Source organism: Cervus canadensis, chromosome 22 (assembly GCF_019320065.1).
Source record: "Cervus canadensis isolate Bull #8, Minnesota chromosome 22, ASM1932006v1, whole genome shotgun sequence".
Classification (NCBI taxonomy): Eukaryota; Metazoa; Chordata; class Mammalia; order Artiodactyla; family Cervidae; genus Cervus; species Cervus canadensis.
Window position 1 is genome coordinate 14661330 of NC_057407.1, and position 20843 is coordinate 14682172.

Genomic DNA, 20843 nt, shown 5'->3' on the forward strand with positions numbered 1-20843 from the left:
GTGTTCTGTGGCTTGCAGTGTAAGAGTATATATGTTTTAAATTCTTTGGATAATGCTGCTGATTATGAAAAACATGACAGCTATAAAATTCATGATCCTTACTCTCCAGAACAGACTCTCCACAAATTTAGGGTGTCTGGCAAGTTACAGCCAAAGCCTCTAAACAAATTGGTTTTCAAACCAGCATCTCCAACTAATATTTTCCACAACGCGCAACCCCATTCTTGTTTGCAGTAAAACATTGGAATGAAACCATACTCTGTTTGTTCTCCGGCTCACATTATGAGCTGCTATAAAATGAATTAATATTCATAAATCTTTTTTACTGCACTAATCTCAATGTTTTAAAGTAGTGATTACCACCTGACATGGGGCAGGCCAATGACTAAAGGAATCTTCAGACAGCATAAGCTTAAGCATGTTTGAAGAGTGAAGTGAAGGAAAAGGTTCACATGTCAAATTTGGGCATAAACACGAACGTTTTGAGAAGATTTTCCATAAGGACTCCAGATACTTTGGGGTAAAAATGTCCTGGAACATTTTTTCTTTAGAGTATCTGGGAACATGAGCAAGGATGTTGGACATGGGTTATGTAACATGGAGTATACCCTGTGGACAACCTTTTTGAAATTTTCCAGATGAGATACATCATTTGGAAAGCTTAGAAACACCTTCGGTGATCTTCATGTTTTCTGTAATTAAAGTTTCTTCAGGCTCTGACACCTGAGCAGTGGATTAATTTTTGACTGTCCATATCTGAAGCTCCTGAGAAATCCCACAGTTCATAAAGCTGCCTGAGGAGAGGTAGACCTCAGAGCTACCCAACGGGAAACTTGGAACACATTGGAAACCAAGAATGGCACAGCACATACAGCTGAAGAGAAACTGCGAAGAGAAGGAAGCAGGATGGTTTATACTGTTGAGAATACTTACTCTTAGTTTGGGACCTAAGTTTTCAAGAGTAGAGAAGGACTGAGGAGAGACTCGTTCATTCAATAAATAGTTAACTGAATTTCTCCCACACCAGAAAACACCACGTAAGGCCTTGGGGATCTGATGTTGAACAAATGCAGAGTTTTGAATTTGGTAGTCAAGGTGGGCAAGTAATGAGATAAAGGAAAGTATTTAAGTATGAGCTGAGATCAGTGATTTTAAGAAAGTACTAGAGTTTCAAGAGAGCAACAAAAGAGGTTAACTGGGTCTTGAGAATCATGGAGATACTAAAGAATTTGAAAGCATTCACTCGGTGAAGGGAAACAGTACCTGAGCTCTCTGCCAGAGAGACCCGAGAAGGGCTGTTCTCCCCAGCAATGTCAGGGGGAAGGTGGTGGAGGGAGAATTTGGGGAGCAGGAAGAGCAGTAGCCCCCCCACCCTTCCCTGAGCACATTCTCCCAAAGAGATGTCTTGTCAATAAGAGTTTTCAAATACCCCATTGCCAGGAGCATTACGATTGTGGAAGGACTCTGAAGGGAGCAGTGAAGAGCAAGTCCAAGCTCCCAACTACAGAGATGGGGCATGTTGCAGGCGTGCACATCCCTGAGGTCCCACTGTCGGCCGGGCCACACCACACACTTGCTGCTCCGTGGTGGTAGAGCCCAGCTCAACTCTTTTCAGAACTCCAATCTGTAGTTTTACCACGTTGTCTTTCCTAAGCTGCCGACCTACAGAGCTATAAAACTGTCTAACGAAAGTTTTATTTGCCTGTTTCTCATACATTTCAGGTAAAAAGGGCCCCAAACTGGTCTTGTCTTTCAACCCCAAACCTGCTTATCCTCTGGTTTCCCACCCTGGTGAATGTCACTCAGTTACTCAAATGTAAAACATGGTGACCAGGGCATCCTTCTCAATACCTCCTGTCTGCTTCATCTCCTCCTACCAAACCAATCAGTGAATAACTTTCAGGTCTACCCACTTGACAGTCTTCCTCCCACCTCTGCCTGTGTTGAGACCACATCACCTCTTCCCTGAAAGACTGCAGTCACCCTTAACTCCAGCCTGGTCTCCCTCCTACACTTCTTGCCCATTCCCTCTCCCCCACCCAGTTTTCAGCAAGGACTTAGAATCTTGAGTGTGTGAAGCTTCAGAGAGAGAGAGAAAGCATGACTGCTTGCATCCTCAGGCATCTCAAGGCAGCCCTCCTCATGCTCTGGGGAACAGGGAAATCCTTGAGCTTCTATTGACATATGGCAGGAGACCCATACAAAAGGCTGCTGCTTCAGAGGACAGGCCGTTACTGTGTGAACTTTAGGGAAGATGAGTTCCAGGAAGAAAAGACCTGAGGGAAACTGGTGCATCACATGCTCTAAAGCCTGGCTTTTCTGTTGTTAGTCCAGAAGGTTTTTCTATAAAAAACAGAAGTATAATAACCCTGACACCACCACTGCTAGTATGCTGTGGCTGACATGGTCAGTGTCCACCATATTTCCTTGGATCCTGTTATCATCCCTTCCTTTGATTACTTTTGTGCACAGTGTCCCATGTACATCCCCAACCTGCACTCAAGCCTCTTTGTCAGCGCTACCTTCCACGTTAGTACTTGGCCACATGCACGTAGATGCCGCCTCCCTCAGAGGTATGTCCACATTGTCTCCAGAGCTCCCCGAGGGATCTGGTCAATATTACCCTTGATGCAACTTTGCTTGATGTCTTTGCTTAGCTTCCTTTCCCTCCCTCTCCCACATGCCTATGCTGTTTCCTCCTGATAATCACTTTCCCTTGTGACCTGGTCTCAAGTTCTGTTCCTGGAAACCCCGACAGGATGGGAACCCAGCTCTCTGCACCAGGCACAGGCTAAGCACTTTCGACGCATTCTTTCCTCCGGTCCTCAAAATAATGGCTTGAGGTCAGGCCTACCCATAGCTCCAATTTATCAATGGCAAAACACAGAGTCAGGGACATTTGGTTTCTGTCACACAGCCAGTGCCGGGGAGAGGCAAGTCTGGCCCCACCCATGTCCAACCCAACTCTTGACCATTTTGCTATACCATGAAGTCACACCCACTCCCCTCCACCTTCCCCCACACAAAGCAGTGTCTGAGGAAAGGGATTTATTGTGAAGAGTGGTCCTGGGAAACAGGCGGGAGAAGCAGGGAGTGTGACAGGACAGGGGAAAAGCAAACCAGAGGCTGTGTTCCAGCTGCCTGCATGGCGGGGCTTGATCCCATTCAGTCAGACCCCTAGAGCTGTCGTGTGGAACACACCTCAGGATTGTCTGCCTGAAACATGGAAGGGGGAGTGTTTCTTTACCAGCTCTGTCCCCCGCTGGTCAGGGGTTCCCAAACGTTCAAAGTCTGTCCCACGAACATCTGTGTCTCGTCAGGGGATCCCCCCGGGGAGAAGCGCCGCCAAGTACGCCTGGGTTGAGTGGCTGCCACAGCACTGCCTGGGAATGTGAGCAGGGCATGGAGGGCTTCCAGAACACACGTCCTTTTACTGTGTCATGCGGTCCCTGCCTCTCGGTGGGAATCTACGTGTGTTGAGCATACTGTGTGCCCAGCCCAGTGCCAGGCACTTCCTATGCATCAGTTTGTTCACACCCGGCCACACCTGACTGGGCAGGTACTGGTGGTGTTCTCATTTTACGTCTGTGGAAACTGAGGTCCTGAGTGGTGGGATGACTCGCTTCTGGTGTGTGGCACTGCAGGGACAGGGACTCCTTGGCCCTCTCTTCCCAGCTCCTGCTCTTACCATCACTGGGGGCTGCTCCGCAGGGCAACCCGCCTCACAGGCCATGGCAGCCTTCCACAGGCTGGGCAGGCCCCCGCTCTGGGCCTGGTTCTTATTCGGGGAACCCAGCCAGAAATCCAGCCAGGGACCGGATGGCGTCTTATAATTTCTCTGTATCCCCCAAGCTGCCTAGCACTAAATAAATACTTGCTGACTGATTGACTCATACTGGCCTTGCTTCCAAGTTTCCCTGGGCCCCTTCTCTAGGCAGCCGGCCCCCTCTCTGCCCTTTTGGAGTCCCCCATTTCCACCAGCTCCTGAAGCCTGAATTTGAAAGTGTAGGGAGTGTTGTGTTTCCAGAGATACGAGCTGGTGACAGAAGGGGCTTAGCAGTGAGGGTGGGCGGTAGTGGAGCCATGAGAGGAAAAGGTCGGGATGGGATAGGAGGGGTCTTCACACTCCCTGTGCCAGAGGGGCCCCAAAGCAACTTGCAGTCAAGAAAAATGTGCACTGACCGCTCTGAGAGATATTCCTGGGAGACCACAAAATTTAGATAAGGAGATAGGCTCCAGACCAGGCCTCCTGGCTTCAAATCCTGGCTGCAGCTGTCACCTTACTTCTCTGTGCTTCAACAATTTCCACTGAAAACTGCAATGACAGTAATAATAATAATATACCAACAACCACCTTAGGGTTGTTGTTTGGGTTAAAATGAGTTAACACAGTGTCTGGCTAGTGTTAACTGCTCCATGACTATTAACTGTCATGGCTGCTGTTCTTATGTAGCCAGAGGTTAGAACCCTGCAAGCCACCACTGTCCTATTGATGTAGAAAAAAGGCTTAGGGAAGGCAAATGTTGTGCAGAAGTACCGCAAGTTTAAATTCAGATGCAGGTCAGATTAACTCTTAAGTCCAAGTGCTTCTGTTATATCAGCATGTACACATTTCAGTCATTTATCTGTTGGTTATTATTCTAGTGTCTGCGAGAACTATTTATCATTATTGCTCATCATATTTTGAAAATGTCTACCAGGAGAAAGTTTCTTGACAGGGTAAAGAAGGAAGTGAGCAGTGCACAAAGGAGAAGCTTTCATAATTGAATGGAAGGACAGTCTGGCTCAAAGTAGCCTCAGTTAAACTCAGCTCAGATGTCACGTTTTTGTTTTTCTTTTAAAACCTGTTCGTATGTTCCAGTGTCATCCTTTCATAAACCTACAGGACTTAGTACGGTTTTTAAAACCTCATTCATAACAGTAAAATTGTTTAGGTTTGAAGTTCTGTCACCATATAATCTTTGAGGTCTAGTTTTAGCTAAGAGGTGTGTCTTGTCTATGTCAAAAGTAACCTGGTTAAACCAGCTGCCTGGTTCCGTGGAAGTCAGTTGACCCATGACATCTTGGCTACAACAGAGACATGTTATGATGGTGCCTCAAGATTTACTATCATGAGCATTCTGATAATGCTTCTGCCTGTAGTACTGTTACTACCCTATACCTGCTCCTATTCCTAACTTACTCATATTCAAAGAATACCCACTATTTGCTCCTTGTGTTACTCACTTTATCTTCAAAACAGTTCCCTGAAGGAGAGAATTTTATCTTCATTTTACAAATCAGGAAACCAAGGCACAGAAAAGCATAGTAACTTTTCGATGATCACCAGTCAGTGAGGTGAGCAGTCACCTCAAGAAATCTATCTGGACTGTCTGTGCTTTCAGCTACTACCCTCAACTACCACTCATTCAGAGCATGAAAATGGGCCTCCTTATGATCCCCACCAGCAACATGGGGATCATGCTCAGGGAGAGTGTCTTAACCAAGAAAGGACAGGTTATATAAGGGAATAATAACAGATTCAACTCTGTTCCTATCATATACTTGCATCCTTCATGTATTCATACCTGTGTGACATTTGTAAAACTCCAGAAAAATAGAAATTGTCCATGTTGATGATAGTGGAAACTAAACCTTAGCCAAGGTCACATGGTTTGGCCCAAGTTCAGTCACTCAGTCACGTCCGACTCGGCGACCTCATAAACTGCAGCACTCCAGGCTTCCCTGTCCATTGGCCCAAACCACTCAGCTATGCATATGATGTAGCCAGGACTAGGTTTCTTGACCTCCAATTATTTCAGGGCTAGTTTTATTCTACTAGAATTCTTTGAGGCTCCAAAGGAAGCTTATATATTTACATAAGTATACTTATTTATCCCACCTGTTTATAAATATAGGTTTCATTATTATTCAGGTATAATGAATCAAACAGGTCAGGAGACAGCTTCCATTGAAAAGATAGTTTGTTACTTATAGTTCCCAAGAGGAGGGACATCCCACGCCATGCAGGGCCACACGGGGAAGCACTGGAGTCAGTCAGAAGACAGAAGGAGTAAGGAGAAAAAGTGGGCAAGAAACCTGATTGGTGTCCATGGGAAGGAATGGGTGAAGCACAGTAGGGAAGCTCAATGGGTTTGAATAATTCTGGTTTAGCCCTAGGGCCCTGGGACTGTCCCTAGTTGTCTGTACTTGGCCCTGGGGTGATTAGGGCAGGAGGATAGTGTGACAGAAGTGGTTGACGTGTGGGCTTCACATTGGTTGGTTTGCATATAAAGGTGTCCTTTCTTATGAGTTGTTTAAAGTATCTAGGAATTATCTAACCCATGGAGGAGCAGTCTGTTCCAGTGTCAATGAGGCCCCCAGATGTCAGAGAATCAAAATTAACAGGCATGCCTAATACACCACCCTAGAAGAGAGTAGACTTGAGGGTGTCCTTGTAAGGTGAAACTGAGCAAACATAGCACAGTTTGGAGTGGATGGCTGGATGGGTGGATGGACGGATGATCAGATGGACCAATAGATATGTAAGCTTTAGTCTCCTGATGCCCATGACTCTAGTCTAACAGTACGGTTGTTTCAGTTGAAATGTCTCTATTGAAGACCAGGGATAAAGCATAGTCACAAAACAGCATTCATGCAACCCTTGGATAGATATTTCTTTCATTGTTTCAAAATGAAGACCCTGCTAGATAATATGGAGGGAGATTATAGGAGCACGGCTGGTCATCTGAGATCTCACATTAGTTGTTATTCCCCATAACTCTGCCACTGAGACATCAGAGCATGGCTGGTTACAAACAAGAAGTCAGCTTCCTTCCAAAATCAATAAGAGACTTTTGACTGGGCTATCTGCGTCTACTTGGAAAGAAGAATAAGGATGCAAACTTAGAAAACCAAAGCTAGAGAATAAAAATTTCTGAATGGGTGCTTTCATTGGTTTGTTGGCAAGAAACACATTCAAGGAAACCAGGTTGATTCTCAATTCCCTTTTTCATAAATGAAAAATAGCTTCTTCTGATACTTAGACCCGTGGGTCCCAAATGGCCAGGATAATTCATTAGCTCAGATGGAGAAAGCATATTTCTCCTTCAGTGAATTGGACTCATCTCACTATGACCCTGAAGCTCATAAAGACACTGGAAAGAGCTGTGTTTCAAAGCCAGTCTGGCTGAATTCAGAATTTGACTCTCCGCAACTGATGCTTTTCCTTGCAGGACCTTTCTCTGGAAACTCATCCCTGAGACTAGCTATTAATTGGGGAAGGTTTATTTATCTTATAGGTTTGATAATCAATCATCGGATTTCAGCACTTGTTTTGTGGGATTCCATTTCATCACTTGCTACAGTATATATTATTATTCGGTATAGGAGTTTGTTAACGGTGTATTTATTTGAATGACTCTCCCTCTAAATAAAGGGGCCTTATAAAGTTTTTTTTTTAAATAAAGGTTTATTTTTACATCAGCTATTTGCTTTCCTATGCTAAAACCTCAGTTGAAGGCTCTGAGCAGCATACAAACCAAATTCCTGCTTTTCGGGTCGGGATGGGGCTGTTGGAAGGGTGATAAAAGCAGCGGCGCAGGCCCTTCAGCAGATTTGGTTTTTCCAGCCCTGTCATTCACTTTCCCTTTGAGAAGGAAACAAGACGGCTGGTAGAGATTAGGAATGGTAATGTAAAAGTTTCTACCTACTGCATAAAATTCTTTCAAATTAATGCAAGCATTAAATTGTCAATGATTTTTCACATAAAGTAGATATTAAACTGTGCATGCCCGCTGGTGTTGGTATAAATTTTTGTCAACATTTTTGGCATACGAGGTCTGAGCCTGGGGGTCAAGAAATGTTTTTAACCAAATTTTGTTGTTTCAGTTGCTTTTTTTGCACTCGTGTGTTGTAACTCAAACATCGAATCTTTTCCCAAAAATGAAATTTGGCAGGCCATTAGTCCGTAATGTGGTCTAATGCCTGTGGGTATTTTTTAAACTTGTAAATGGCCAAGATATTTAGGTTTTTGAGGTTGAAAAACCGTGCATGCACTCTTAACAACTACTTTTTCAGCTGTACTTAGTATGCATATTTATTGCACATGTGTATTATGTAGCACGCCGATTAGACTGGAGATTAGTTGGGAAAATATACAAACGCCTCTTCACAGGAGGAGAATGTCTCACAGAGCGTGAGTTGATATGTCTCCTCTTTTTACTAGGGAGTAAAAGGTAGCCTGCGGCACACCCGGTCACCAGGGCTCTGTCCTGAAGTGAGGCGACTTCAGCCATTCCCACTCATCCATAGTGCTAGAAGACTGAAGATGGGAACTGTCCCCAGGCCTGCTGACTGACTCCATAGCCAAGTAATGTTCAAAGAAAGAGGGTGAGTGTCTGTCCCTCACGGTTCTAAATCCTGTCTCCGGTCTCATTGCTCTAACGTATACCAGTGCCCCGTGGACACGAGTGCTGGGCTCGTCCCAGCACTGCAGGATCTCCACACAGAATCCAAAGCAAATACTCAGAGCATAAAGCAAACACATTATAGCCTAATCCACTGTCCAGATCATTGAAAACTAACAGTTATTACCTCATTTGAAAGTAATTTTTAACAATTAGCTTAGGAAAGTATTTCATAATTTTTTGCTAGCCTTACACAAACTCCAAATTTTTCATGTAATCAATTAAATCTGGCAGCATAGCATCAGGCACTCATTAGGCTGGGCTGCTTGAAATTCATGTACAATTTCTTCCTTATGCTGATCCGCAGGAGCTTTTAAACTTGCACTGGGATGCTGGCAACATCCCCCAAACATCTCAGACACATTGTCTCTCTGAACCTGAACTTTTTTAATGGTGGTTAAACATGTTGTCTGCTTTAGTTTCCTGTCTATCTTCATCATGAGCTAGCACCTGTTTCCAATAAATTATACACAGAGTTGTATCAGCAACACCTTGGCAACAGCTGCCACCCTTAAAAGCGGAGTGCCCTTGAGGACAATACACCTGTGAACACATAGCGTGTTTATTTAGCTGAAAGCCAAAACTCCAAGTTACATAAAGCAATTATCTAAAGCCTAATGTATGCCCATTATTAACACAAAATAACCCTGTTCTTAAAAACCAATAAAAATCTATTTAAAGGATTTTTCCAAATCCCGCTGAAATTTGTACTCAACTAGAGACCTAGTCTTCGCCTGGGACTTAAAATTCTAATGGTGGGCAAGGGAGAGGTTTGTATGTGAGTTATAATATTCTTAGCTCATGCCTGGAATATGGGGCCTGAGCATGTATGGGTGGTACAGTCAAAGCTTTTGACTGTCGAGAAACGACATGCTTATTAAAAATAATCTTTGTTACAAGTCACTTTAAAAAAAAAGTTTGACTGTGGTCTAGAGGTTGGAAAAAGAAGTGGATTGTTTCAGTTTATATTTAAACATAAGAATAGTTCATCCCAGGATACCTTTCTTTATTTGTACAACCCACCTTTACCTTATAGTTTATTAGCTAATAGCATTACCCTTAGGTAATGGGGTTAGCGATATACTAATGATGTAAATGGAACCAGGATCAGGTAAAGAGCTTCAAACTTCCATCCTGTCACATGAAATACATTAATAAAGAAAATTCTGGCCAATTACAGTGCCTGCTGCACCGAGTTCAGCTTCCAGAGTGTTTGACCTGAGGCCCTTTCAAGAAATGGCACCACGTATTACATATTCTTGAGCTGGATGTAAAAACAGAGAATAGCTATTGTGTCTCCCACCTCGAGGTCTCTTGAAATCTGAGTGATTTTTTTGCTTAGAGTTTGTAATATGTTAATCCCTGTCTGATACTTCCTGTTGACATTTAACTGATGGACTTATAGTCACTTAGGTGCAAACGTGTTTTAGCACTTCTGTTTGGCTGAATGCAAATACTGTTGGAAGTAACTGCTGATGAGTATTACAGCTCCAAGCTTGGTCCCCGTAAGTGTCACTGATGGTTCACTTGCAGTACACATGAGTGAGTGCCTGAAGCCTGAGAGTTGGACTTTGGAAGGAAGTTTAAAAACTGCAGGCCTGTGACTTATGACAAAGCCCAAAACACACAGGGTGGTCATGCTTTCCTGATACTGGCCATGTGAGTGACGATGAGTTACACTGCAATAGGTGCGAGAGAGACTTAAGAACGTGGCACGCCATGGCCATAACTGCTTTATTCTCCTTTTTGCAAATTGTGGCTGCTTTCATTTATTGAGCAACTGGTTTTCTGGGGACTTATTCCAGACTGCAAGCTGGTGCACTGAGATGCATTAGACAGGTGATTGTTCCCGCTTGCTGAATTGCAAAGATCTCTTCTGTGTTTGAAACATCTGTGATGTGAGACCAAGGTTCTAACTGTCATTCTGCCACCGCTAGCATAGTTGGGCTGGAGCAAGCCAGTCGGCCCCTGTCAGCCAGTTTCCTCCCTTGTAAAACATGAAAAACAATTCCTGTCGCATCTACATCAGAGAAGTGACATAAAACTCAAGCACAACAACTAGTGCAAGTATATCCTGCAGATTTCAAGCTCTGAGTCCTTTGGTGGGCTCTTTGGTTCTTGAACTTTACTAGCCCTGAAGTTATTTCTTTAGGTGAGCTATTGTGAGTTTGAAAACCCAACGTGAAACTCGCAAAACGCAGCCACAGCAGTGGTTTCATTATCAAAACTCTAGCAAGCATTCCAGCTGGACTAATTCCCCACTTGATTCACTTTATGTGTAAGGAGATCTTTCAGTCAGACTTTACTGGGGTGGGGGGGAAGAAATATATATATACACATGTATATATACACACACATGCACATATAAATTTAGGGAAAATATGTTTTCCTTTTCTAGTAAGTATAGTATTTTGTTAATTCAGCGGTCTCTCTATAAAGATATAGGATTTTCTCCTTTGATTTATTTTTGTGATTAGGGGCCCTCACAAACAACTGCGTGTAAATGTGAGAGGCACCCAGGTCAGGAGAAACCCAGGAGTGGATTTTCAAAGGAGGGCTCAATTCTATCCCCCCTGGAGAATTTATCTTTATTAAAGGTCAGCAAATGTAGAGCATGCTTTGCTAATTCACCACGTGTATGGGCAATAAGTCATGAGTACAAGTTTGCACAGAAGATAAGATTTGCTATGTTTTAGATAAACGGGTTTTTGAATATTGAGAAGGTAATTCAAAAAACATTTTAGATCCTATTGGTCTGTGTGCCTGCTTGTCAGGTTTCCCATTGGTGATGAAGACCTGCCAAGTATAGATTCAGTACCGGTCATGAAACTAGACCTGGGTTTGTGGTTGCTTGATAATAACTGTGATAAAAAATTCATCCATTAATTTCTTTCCTGTTTCCCTCCATGGGTAACATTAAACTAACTAAGATGTTATGCTATTGGATGGAGAAAATCATTTTCATTCACTCACACATACACACACACTTTGGAATTCCATTAGGTTGCTAATTCCCAAAGACTACAGATATCCCTCCTATACCATAATGAAAGGATAATGCAAAAAATTGGAAATGAAATACCTTGTGACCTGGGACTATCAAAAGCTATTAGACAAAGTGAGAGGCTCTACAGAGATGGACAAGTGCTTTAAAACCAGATTCATAAAGAAAATAATATAGTAGCCTTTATATGATTAACCAGGCAAAACTTGTCTTTGCTTCAAGCTGTCCCATAAATAAATGAAGCCAGGTATAGCAAGTGAACTGCTGTGAGGTTTTCTTTTGTTTTTTGATGGGAGGGCAGGGATAGGCTAGGCTTGACAGGAAAAAAAAAAAAGAAAACTCTCTCTTTGGCCTCAGAGAATTTATGCACCTCCTGGGGCATCTCAATGGACTGTTTTCCTCACAAACAGATGAGTGTATAAGTGCCATTTTATCAGATTTAAGATTAGGCTTCAGATTTAAGTCTGTCCCATACTTAGCAATGGGAGGAGTCCGACCTTTCTGCTTACATGCATTGAAACAAATCAGTGGATCAATGATGATTTCCTCTCCTTTTCTCACCCTCTTTACCTGGAAAGCAAGGTAGAGGATGAAGAAGCAGCAGAGTGATATTCAGGTGTCATCCTTTTGTGTGAGGGTGAGTTTGAGCAAGCTCCTGGAGTTGGTGATGGACAGGAAAACCTGGTGTGCTGCAGTCCATGGGGCCGCAGAGAATCGGACATGACTGAGTGACTGAACTGACTGACTGACCCCAAGCTTGAGGTTCTGAAAGCCTTTACACAAAGCAGAGAGGACAGACCTCAAAAGAATGATTCTAGGGTATAAAACTATGCTTTCTTGTGTGGGATTTGATTTAAGTTCTTTTTGAACTGCCAATTCATTGTTTAAAAATGCATACCTGCACAGAACCAGTTGTGGTCAAGAAGTTGATTAGCAAAAGAATGTTCTTCAGTTCCTGGAAATCCTATATTAAGAACCATCCTGGAATTTGTTAAGGAAAAGATTACCCATGAGTTACCAAAACGCATCGTGCTTTAGCGAAGAAACGGTTTGGAGGAGAAAGAACTCAAGGATGGGAAAAGGATCTAGGAAGAAATCTAGAAAAGTCAGGATTCTGAAAGAAATGTGTCTCTCAGGCAGAACTTAGAAATAGATGAGAACTCCTAAGATGAAGAGGATCCTTATTATTTCAGTACTGAAGAGAGATGTAATCCCTGATATAGGAGAATGAGGTGGTAGTCACAGGGATAAGCTGCATGCACATTTCCTAGCATCTTCACTTGCTCCCTGTGTGTCTGTGGGCAAGTTACTCAACCTCTCTATACCCCATTTTCTGCATCTTTCAAAATGAAAATAAAGTACCTATCTCAAGGGGCTTAAATGAAGATTCAAAGAAATAATGTATGTTAAGTGGACAAAGTACTCGGTATAGTGTCTAGAATATTCTAAATCCTCAATGAATGATTAGTTTATAAACTAGAAGTTCAAGCTTTATCCCCTGCAGTAGAAATAGGCATGACTGTGGGATTTGAGAAAAACAGGGAGGGGAATGTATCGTGGACAAGAGTCTCCCAAGCCCATGGGCAATGCCTGACACATAAGAGGTGCTCAGTGAATTTCTCTCAAGGGATGAATCACGAAGATCAGGTCTTTCAGTTCATTGAGCTGAGACTGATCTTCACTTGCCACATGTGTTTTGACTGCTTTCTGAAATACCCAGTGGAAATAGTAAGGTTATCCCACTGTTCTTGTCAAACCAAAAAACACAAGTGAACAAAAAGACATTCTGGAACTTTGGGATACGATCAGATCAATTCTAGAATGTCACTGTGTACCCCTTCTCACCATGTAACCTGTGATCTTGCCCAAAGCTCCTGCAGGGATTGCTTTGATTTGGCCTGTTTATGTCAGACTTCCTGAGCATGAGGATAAGTCACTAATGAAGGTTGTAATGCAGGACTGGGCAGCGGGCTTCTTTGCCAGACTCCATATGGACATTCTGGGGTGGCAAGGTCAAGGGGGAGATACAGAGACGTGAGTAGTAAATCGGCAGAATGCCGCTCTCTTGGCTTTGTCCCCTGTCACTGGCATGGGACAGGGAGCTAGAGTCAAAGCAGAGGATGCATGCCATTCAATAGCATAAGGGGGGGAAGAAGGAAGAAGGGAAGGAACGGAAACCCACTTCTACAAAGTAAAGCTCAAAGCCCATGTACTCAAGAAATGATTGTTACCTGAGTTGTGATATAATCAAAGATGCAATAATCATTTAGTTCACTGTGACTTTATGTCATGAAGCTTCATAAAAATGGATTGGAAAATGAGACAGGAAAAGAAATTATGGAATATAAGTCATTCTTCCTAACTATGAGCCCTTGTTCTGGATCTAGAATATATGGAGGTCAATCAATGTAGAAAAGGAGCAATGTCAAACCTCTCCCAGGGGGAGGAGGGTGCTAGGATATACAAAGTGGGATGTCCACATTAAAGGGACTTGGCCAGGCTCTACTTCTTAGGATAGGGTTTGGGGCAGGCCCCATATAGCCTTCAAGGAATATCTGGATTTTGAAATGTAGACTTGGGTGTAGTCAGAATCATTGTAAATCCCAGTTATAGTTATACTGTGGATTTAAGTTGTATCTCTAAACACACATGCTAATTCCATTGTCTCTGTGCATAGAATTGATAATTAAAGGGATGGGTTAATATTGTTTTTAGTATCTTTTGTATGCTTGGCACTTTGCTTTTGCATTTCACTTAATCCTTCCATATTACTAGGAAGTAGATATTATTCCTTATTTTACACATGAGGAAACTGAGGCCAGAGAGGGTCTTGCTGAGAGTCCTGCAACTACAGAGTTGTAAAGCTGAGATGATGAACTGGTTCGACGTGTTTTTTCTTCCATACAAGAGAGACTCAGAAACTGGCTGGGGAGGGTATCAAAAATGAAGTTGTGAGCATTATTAAAAGCAAAATGTCATATTGTCATGTGGATATATTGTAATTGAGCACTGAAAAAATTATTCATTTATGAAAAAAATTATCTAATTATCCATATTGGAAGTGTACATTTCCTGCATGAACTTTGAAAATATATGTTCTACAATGTAGAAATTTTACTTTGCATTTGAGTATTTACTATACAAAAAAATTTACAAATGAGTACAAGGAAGTATGCCCAAGGTTGTTCATTGTAGCATTTCTATAAGAGTAAAAACAAAGTTAAATCAAACCAACTGATAACACAAAAACTCTTAAGGCTTGTTGATGAGAGAAGTAAGAGGGGAAATTTTCAAAACAATATGAAAAAATTCTTAGATCTGTATAATGAGTTTTTTGATTGAAAAGGACATCTAGTGTTCAACAAAATGAGTACAAAATAACTCATAACAAGGTATATTATCATGAAGTTTCAAACATCACAATAAAGAAAACATCCTACAAGCTTCTGGACAGAATAATGGGTCTTATATAAAGATTCAGGCATCAGAATGGCATTGGTCTTCTGAAAGCAGCATTGGAGGATTAGGTATCAATTTAGCTGATTTGCATGGCCATGTTGAGAGAAGGTAAAGTGTTCTTTTAGAGAGTTTGAGGATGAATTATTGCTAGGTAGATAGGAAACAACAGATAAAAGTGAGGTGATTTTTAATTCCAAGAAAAACAGAATTCTATAGAAAATAAAACACATAATCATAGTAATCATAGTACCACATGTGCTATCAATGAGGAGCACTTAATAATATTAATAATATAATAAATGTATTTGTGCATAAATATTTATACTGTATTAGAGACCTCCGGAGAAGAGAAATGTATGCATATAATGGGGTGACCGGGAAAGGAGAACTAAATCTTCATCTAAAAAGTCAATGGATAATATCCAACACTGAAAAAAAAAATTTATATTTATCTTATTTAGAACACCAGAAGAAATTATTTCTGTGGCAAGTGGGATTTGGGGATGAGATGGGGAGCTGCATAAGCCTACTGTTTTTACCTTAAAGCCTTGGGGTGCTGTTTTACTTTTTAAAATATGTGCATCTATTAGTTTGAATGTTAAAATCAAAGCTTTTGCATGCTTACTGGAAACATTTAGAATGTAAAAATGTAAACAAGATTATTCATACCTTATGACCGAGATATGTCCACTGTTAGTACTGAAAGTATGATCTTCTATTCGTATTTCCTTTCTGCTGAAACACACTTTGATGAAATCATAAGCATTTGAGTTGTATACGCTTCTGTTACCAGACAGCTCATTCATTCTCTCTGTCTGTCTTTCTCTCTGCCCCACTAGCTTTGAAGAGTTAGGAGACCATGCTGGGGAACTGCACATGTCAGGAACTGTGGGCAGTCTCTTGAAACTGATGACATTCTTGACTGACAGCCAGCAAGAAGCGTGCAGTCTTATCAGAGGAAGGAATTGAATTCTGCCAACAACTTAAGTGAGCTTAGAAGTGAATCCTTACCCAGACAATTCCCAGGTGAGATCACAGCCCCAGCCAAAACTCTGAAGCCTTTTGAGACTCTAATCAGAAGATCCATCTAAAGCCACGCCTGAAGTCTTGGCAAACAGAAACTTTGAGATACATTTGTTATTTTGAGCCATTAAGTTTGTGGTAGTATAATTACATAACAATAAAAAACTAACACTTGTCCCATTGGAGGAATTCAGAATTTGAGGAAACTCTTGGGAGCAGACTATGAATAAGAATGTATAAAATTGGAACATACAGCATCATACTGCTCTTGCTGGAGATGAAGGTCAAGGTATACCGTGCACTGACCGCATAGAACAGCCCTGACCTTTCTGAACCAGGATCCTTTGGTTTTCCCTCTGTGGAAGTGCTGACATGTCAGCTGGTTTTGCATGTGCGAAAGGATCTTACACAGAGGGTTCATGTCTTAGAACACGCGCGTGGTGTTTGTACAGCAAAAATAATGTTGGTTTGCAGAACCTACATATATAGGGTTTTACTAGAGCAGAGAGGCCTTGGAAAAACCTCCCAACCCAGCAAGCTTGTGTTTTCTTTTCAAAGAAATACCAACCAAGCTTAATTTAAATCAATAGAGAAGGTAACAGTGAAAGGGAGTGGGGGAAATTCATAAGCACAAGATAACAGAAAAGAAAGTGGCAGACAACATATATGAACCTGGAGGAGTGAAAATTCAATGAAAATGTAAGTGTAACTAATTGTTTCTCAGAAATGTGGCTGATTTACCTCCCTATTAGAAGGAGGCCCTAGCTGAGTGCCCATTAATTGAAAGGAAAGAATGTACCTTATACACGTCACAGTCACTTGCTTACTAAAGGTTCCTGTTCTCTTTCCAGCACCTGTGGCAAGAATTGGGATATGTCGAATTGGAAGAACAAAAAAAAAAAAAGCAAAAATATTAGCAAAATAATTTAAAGGAAAAGCTATGAGAAGAGATGGAAACAACTTACAATGATCCAAAAGGGAGACATTAAGGCAAGAGGAAATGTTAATGTAAGCTAAAAACACTTCTGTCTGGGAAGAAAATGAAAAATTCCCCTAAAGGGCAATTCAAAAGCAATAATAAGCATAGTGAGAGTCCAATGCACACCTATTGAATTAAACAACAAGAATATTGAAAATGATTAGTTAGCATATGGAGTCTTCCTTGTGCCAAACTTTTATTCATTCAGCAAATATAAGCATGCACTAACTCTTTTATGGGCTTCCCCAGTGGTCAGCGGTAAAGAATCTGCCTACAATGCAGGAGACACAGGAGATGTGAGTTCAGGCCCTGGATCAGGAAAATCCCCTGGATAAGGGAATGGCAACCCACTCCAGTATTCTTGCCTGGAGAATTCCATGGACAGAGGAGCCTAGCGGGCTATAGTCCATGGAGTCACAAAAAGTCAGACACAACTGAACACACACACACACACACACACACACATACATACACACAACTCTTCTTATAGGTCACTGCAACTCCATGATGTTGCCATCCATTTTACAAACAGGGAGGCAGGAAAAGCTTATGGAACTTGCCCAGATCACATGGCTAGAAAGTAATTTGTAAGCTGGGTTTTGATTTCAGGACTTTCTGATCCTAATTTTCTCGCATTTAATATAAGAAATCTCAAGGGCCATGGTGGTACTAGAAAGGAGACATAGGCACAACCTGTCTTAACAAATGCCACGTGCAGATGAGGGAAAAGACAGCTCCTTCCCAAGGGTTGAGGAGCACAGTGATTGCAGAAAGTGCCCTGGAGGCCTGAGGCACCAAAGATAGAGTATGAGAGATGCTCTCAGAATAAAACAGTAAGAACCGTGGACAGCAGATCTCCTGTTCTTTGACTTTAAAACCACTCTGCCAGTGCTGGAATGAATTAATGAGATCGTCAGGATCACCTGGGAATCCTGTCACAGTCCAGATCACTGTACCTGACTTCAAACATTGTTAACAGGCCTCCATTGACTGGGCTGCACACCAAAGCAGGAGGAAGATTCTGCACTGAGATGTGAGCAGAAGATGCTATCCACCTGTAGTAATGGCCATGGTGACGGAGTATGTTTGAGTAGCACTGTCACGAAGCTTAACTCACTAGAGAGCCCATCAACTACTTATCTGGCCCAAATCCATGGCTTGGGTAAAATTGTTCTTAAAGATCATGAATAAGGTGATTCCCTCACTCTACCCTAAGCAACCAAGCGAGTGAATGAATGAATGAATAAGACATAATATAATCTAACAACATGTGCCCGTGGGCTGGTCCCCCTGGGCTGGTCCGCCTGGGTGACGCTGCACTGGATGGAGGTGAACGCTCTGCTGAGCGTCCACAGCTGGATCACAGAGCTAGAGGGCAGTGCGTGTCCTGTCAGCAGCAGGCAAAGCCAAAGGGAAGGCCGGGGGGACTGTCAATTTCATAAACACCTGATAATGTCTGAAAGTCGAGAATTTCTGAAACAGAAAAGAGTCTATGCTTTTTTTTTTTTTTTCATCTCTACCTGTTGGGTGTGGCTTTTGTTCATATTATTCTACATACAGTGTGACTTCTGGTACAGGCTGTTCAAGTGGTAAGTTGCCCACGAGATTGTAGCCTGCCGTCTCTGCCTGTTCTAGCTAGATAAAAGCTGTAGAGCACTGGGTTTCACCTTCTTCACTTAAATTTTTTTTTTCCAGCTGTACTAAGATATAATTGACATACAACATTGTACATAATATTTAAGATGTACAGTGGGTTGATTTGATATAATTAATACATTGCAAAATGATTACCACTGTAGTGTTAGCAGACACTTCCATCATGTCACATAATTACCATTTCCTTTGTGTGTTAGAGACATTCCAGTTCTACTCAGTTAACAGCTTTCAAGAATATAACATGTTATTGCTAACTATAATCACCATGCTGTATGTTAGATTCCCAGAACTTCATCTTCCATCTAGAAGCCTGTATCCTCGCCTTCATTGATTTTTTACTTCCTGGTTAAGTGTATATGAACAGAGTGTAGATGAACCAGAGAGATGACTTTTTAAGGACTCTAATGGACCCTTTCCTCTCTGCCATTTCTGTAGAAAGGTTTTATTTCAGCATCTGTATTTTATCCCAGCTTCTTACAAATCTCTCTTAATACAGACCATCGCCTGAATCCCTGGAGTCCTTGTACTTCTAAGGTATCCCTGTGGTGTGTTTACTGTTATTACTGTCGCCAACAGATTTGAAGCCGAGATGATATTTCTAGAAATAAAATGGCTCCTTGTTTCACTACCTGTCTCAGAATTATACTGAATCCTGAAACAAAGCCGGGAACACCACTCATGGCAACTCCCTAGCTGCAAGGAGATTTGTTTTCAAAGCGCCTGACAAGCTACATCCGATTCATCCTCAAAACCGACTTGTCAGGGGAATAAATACCAAGTGTCGGAACTTCCCAAGAAATCTAGTGATGAAAAGCCCTTTAACGATGAACAAATTAAATTCAGTTTTAATGCCAGGAACAGAAAGAAAGCAAAATGAAGAGGCGCAGAAGAGTGAGCCCAGGTATGATTTTAGATAAGGCTGGAGATGAGTTTGTTAATGAGAAACAGATAGTGGAAGGCTTTTCCAGGCAGCAGATGCCCGGGAGAAGAAGGCTAACCCGGGAATGTCTTGCAGCCAGGAGAGTACTTCGGTGCTGGCAATTCGTTAATTTTTTTTATGAAAATATCCCCTCCGTGGACATCTGCTGGAGAAGCGTCTTTACACCTGCTTGTGCCACTCATGTCATTGCATCTTTTCCCAGACCTTCTATCCCATGGCTGGTACGTGCACTTCGTGATTTCTTTGTTTCATTTCCACCTCTGCATTCCTCTCTAGTGCTGTCAGATCAAATAAACAAGCTCTAAGTGACCACTCAATACTTCAGGCTTGAGGCTTCTCAAAGCCAACATGTTAGATGAGCTCTAACAGTCTAATGGTGTGATGGTTTCCATTAAGTACTGAATCTTGCCCTGTAGGGATGGAGCTAAAAAATGCATAAATTATTTAATGTAAGGGCTTTGCTGATGACTGATAAAATCAAATTAGCTGCTCTGGGCTAAGGATGAATTTGAAACAGAATTTCCTCCTTTGAAGAGACAGTGACAAATCTATTTGATAGGTCTGCATGTCAAGTTTCTTTGGTAGAAAATTTAGCAGAATCCTTTGCTAGGCAAAGTGAAGGAGACTGGCTTAGGTTATGAACTAGTTTTTTTCCCTTGAGTGTTTATTTTTGTCACATTATTAAACCCATGCCCACCCATAGAAGTTTTATTTTTTAAAGTGGCATTAAAAAAAAAAAAAAAAAAAAAACTTCATTCCTACTTCTAACAGTTCTACAAGGCTTGACATTTGGAGTATTTCCTTCCAGGCTTTTGTCTGTGTGAGTGTATAGTATACATATTTTTACACAATTGAAGTCATTTTCTAGATATGGATATATACTTTTTTACATATTTATTAAAACCTGATTTTAATGAGTATATAATATGCCATATCCTGACTCCATTTCTGATTGTTCCTTTACGGTAATTATTCCACCAAAGGGTACAAATAACTTTAAGGCTCTTGATATATGTTGCTATGTTATTTTCCAAAAACTCTGACTCAATTTATAATCCCACCAAGTAATTTATAGGTTTTTAAGTTTGGGGAGCAACCTAGAATTCACTTCCTATGTGTAGATAGATACTTTCTAAAATATTAGCTGCTTTGCTTGATGAAAATTCTCTCCCATCGCTTTTTGAATTACTTTTTAGAAACGTATTACTTTTTAGGCTTTAAGGTTACGGTTTCTCCCCTCTGCTGGGTCTCCGCTGGGGGCGTGGTCTCTGCTTCGCGCTCTGGAGCTTGGGGCTCCGCGGCCGTCTCTGAAGTTTCGGAGCACGCGCTCGGGAG

General features: G+C 41.8%; 1 long non-coding RNA gene across 1 annotated transcript in view; it reads left to right on the forward strand.

Annotated features, from left to right (window-relative positions):
• LOC122424424 overlaps positions 1–20843 on the forward strand; it is a 277726-nt gene that overhangs the window by 42140 nt on the left and 214743 nt on the right. Inside the window, exons 7-10 of the long non-coding RNA XR_006264410.1 lie at positions 8207–8370; positions 15750–15936; positions 16785–16941; positions 19145–19469. This is a non-coding gene — a long non-coding RNA (uncharacterized LOC122424424). The remainder of the gene's footprint in view (positions 1–8206; positions 8371–15749; positions 15937–16784; positions 16942–19144; positions 19470–20843) is intronic.